The sequence below is a fragment of the Myodes glareolus genome, chromosome 2 (assembly GCF_982192425.1).
Source record: "Myodes glareolus chromosome 2, mMyoGla1.1, whole genome shotgun sequence".
In the NCBI taxonomy this organism is placed as follows: domain Eukaryota; kingdom Metazoa; phylum Chordata; class Mammalia; order Rodentia; family Cricetidae; genus Myodes; species Myodes glareolus.
In genome coordinates this window covers 138,024,494-138,028,349 of record NC_142027.1, presented here as the reverse complement: position 1 = coordinate 138,028,349, position 3,856 = coordinate 138,024,494, and positions in this window count along the sequence as shown.

The following is a 3,856-nucleotide window of genomic DNA, read 5'->3' as shown; positions in this document are numbered from 1 at the left end:
ACAGAGAACTCTATTTCTCAGGTGAGCTGCAGCTTTGGGTCTCTCTGCCCACTCACTCCGCTTCGGATATTGAGCTATCCTAGTTAGGACTGAAGACACCCAGATGTTGGGATTCCACAGGGTGTAACTTCATAGTCCCTGCAATTGATCTGGAGGAATGGCTCAGTGGCTAAGAGCACTCACTCTGCAGGCACAAGGACATGAGTTCAAATCCCCAGCACTCACAAAGAAATCTAAGCATGGTTGTGTGTAACTGTGATCCCCGCGCTGAAGGCATTAGAGAGTTTGCTGGCCTTCCAGCTAGCCCAAATCATAAGCACGTGTACATTTGAACATGTCCTCACAACACTGTGTACATGCACCAAATACACACATTGTACCACATACTCACACACATATATATCAAAATACACACATGTCATACCACACACATACACTATGTCATACACACCATACCATACATACCATACACACATATACACATACAGGAGAGAGAGAGAGAGAGAGAGAGAGAGAGAGAGAGAGAGAGAGAGAGAGAGAGAGAGAAGAATCATGACTTTGGAAGCTGGGTTTGAAGAAGTTAACAGATTGTAAAAACTGTAGCCAGCGAGCAGTAAGGCTGTCCTTAATAATGACTTACCATGTATTTCAGAATAGAAAAAAGAGGGAAATTGAGGTGATCCCCACAGAAAGAAATAATAATCTCGGGGGTGATGGATAAGTCAGCTACCCTGATATTACTGTCACATTTTGTAACATGAATGGAGTACTGCATTGAACCTCAGCATGATACACAAATATCACACATCAATTAGAATAAGCAAGCAAAGAATTAAGGTGTAAACAGATGAAACAGAGTATCGAGGAATTTTTTAAAGGTTCAGCTGTGTAGCTCACGATCATTTCACAAAAGAAAGTGCATTTTAAATGTAAAGCACAGGACAGAGAGAGACGTTATCTCTGAATAAAGAATTTACTCCCAAATTGGCTAAATCTTTCTTACTGAAAAATTCACAGCATTTCTAGGTTGCTTTCCCCCTCGTTTTGCCAAAGAAAATGGTGAGAAAGATCTTAGACCATAGACTACACTCTGGAACACTGTCCTGCGTGGGTTGCAACTGGCCCACTAAGGACCCTGGATAAGTATCAAATGAGTCCACTCAAAAATAGCAAAGCCTGTGGTTTCTTTGAATCAGACCAGCAAGTCAACATTAGCCTGACGCTTCTGTTAACCTCAGAAATCCACCCATCTCCTCCACTGTTTTGAATGTAGCAAAATAACAGGTGACCATGTGAGTAATTTTTAGGTGACTCAGGCATTCAGTATGTTCGTCATATTGCATAATTAAAATCTATTCACAGAATATTTTCATCACCCCAAACTGTATCCCTTGAATAGTAACTCCCCTCTCTGCAGCCCCGCTAGCCCTTCTGCATTCCCCATTTTGTTTGCTCATGGAAGTGGATCATACATTTGTCACTTTGTGTCTGTTTTTACTGCTCCAACATACATCCCTAAGGCCAGAGGGATGGGCACCTGCATGCCCAGGACTGGTGGCCATGGAAGGGAGTCTCACACATGGTGGCTTGGGCTGCATGAGATTCAGAGCTCCAGGGCTCAGAAACTGATGTTCAGGGCAAGGTTAGGGAGGTCCTTTTGTTTATCCAAGAAATATTTACTAAGGATCTAATAGAGAACAATCCTTTATTCCAGACCTGGGGGTCAAGCTGAGACTCCAGGCCCTGCCTTCAGGAGTTCACCAAGCAGGTGGATCAGACATTAGACAGAAATTCAGATTTTAAAGTCATCAGCACTCTTAGAAAGAAAGATTTTTGAAAGGAATTTGACTCAGCCCCAGGCCAGCGCAAAAAGATTCTTAGGGGAAGCAATGCCTGAGACTTGACAGACAGGCAAGAGTTATGTAGCAGAGGAGACCAAGATGAGAGCTGCCAGGCAGAGCGAGGAGCCAGGGCTAAATAAGGCAAGGGACAGGAGAGAATGGAGCCTCTTCCTAGAGGTGATTCAGTTCAGACACCGGAGCTGAGGATGCGGGCAGAGATCTAGAGACATGTCAAATCTCCCCCTAAGCTGTTTGTGTCTTCCTTTGACGCCAGAGGTTGGTGGAGTCTATGACTTCCTGGAGCTCTCTGTAAAGGTTGTCACTGGGGTCCAAGTGCATTCATTCTGGGATTTAGTGATTGGTTTCCACCATTTTCTCTGAGGGATTCTAGATTTCCCAGGAAGTAAGAAGCCCCCGGGAGCTGTTGATTGGGCCTGAGTCTCCCGTTGCTTAGGGCTACATAAGTGAGCCTCCAGGTTGCAATAAAATATCTGACCCAAGCAACTTAATGGGAGGAAGGGCTTATCTGGACTCACAGTGGACGGCACAGTGCACTGTGGAGGGGAAGTCACGGTGGCAGGAACGTGAGGCAGCTGGTCACAGTGCCCCTGCTGTTAGGAAGTGAGAGAGAAAGCTACCGCTCAGCCATTTTCCCTTTCTCCTCATACTGTCACCCCGCTCCATGGTGTGGTGTCGCTCCTAAGCAGGGGAGATCTCAACTAACCGCTCTGACGGTTTGTCTCCTAGATGGCTCTAAATTCAGTCACGTTGGGAGTCAGTTTCGATACAGGGCTCACTCGTCAGTCCAGACGATGCTACAGACGATGCTAGATGGCATGGGTCCCGGCAAGGCTGGGTCCTCCGCTTTTCATTTCCTTCCTTTCCAAATCCTTCACATCATTTGTTTCCTTCTCACCCCTGCTACCACCCAATCGTTCTTACTCACCCAATTACACATCACCCAGTTCATTCCTACTCATTGTTCAAATCTTCACCCCAGACTTTCCCATCCGGGGAGACTAATCTGGCTTACCCATGACATCAGCCCCACTCACCCAACACCTGATGGCTCCTTCCAAGCCGTCTCTACACACTGTAATCACACAATGACGTCATAATGATGTCATCGGTCACTCAAAGCTATCTGCTGTCCTCCCAAGTAGTAAAATAAGTGTCCCTCCGTGGCATGTGTAGCTCATTTGTTTATCGTGATGATCTCTGATTTTACACTCTGCGTGTGAGCCTCAGTAACTATAGGCTGAGTACACTTTAAAACCCCCGGACATGTCTTAAATTCTGATGCCTGGATCTCACACACCTGGGCCGCAGCCTGGCACATAGTGGGGATTCAATAATACTATCATCGATCACATGATTGAGTGAATGAGTGAAGGAAGGAATGAATGAATGGATTCACATATCTGTTCATTATCCTTCCCACAATCATGATTCTGCCACCCAATCAACTCTCCGTTTCGCATATGAAGGTAAGACACTAGAGAATTTGCAGTGCCCGTGGCACAACAGGAAACGGTTGTGGTAGGGAATTGACCCTCACAGGCTGGATTCCAAAGACAGCCCAGTGGCCGTATGTGGACTTCTGACATTCACAGACTTCAGTCGGCAGTGGATGGCACCGTTTTTGGAAGACTCTGGATCCATCAGGAGAGAAGACCTCACTGGAGGAAGTGGGCCATTGGGGGTGGGTCCTGTCTTTATCTCAACCCCACTTTTCATGTGCCTCTGCTTCTTGATGGCAGATACACTATGAACAGCCACTGTATGGCCTGGTGACCAGGCCCTTCCATGGCATGACAGACAGTATTTCCTCAAACCACACACCAAGATAAAGCTTTTCCAAGAGCTGGAGAGATGGCTCAGTGGTTAAGAGAAAGGACTGCTCTTCCAGAAGACCTGGGTTCAGTCCCCAGTACACACACGGTAGCTCAAAGTCACCCTTAACTTCAGTCCCAGAGAATCCAATACCTGCCTTGATCTTCATCAGGTACCAGGCA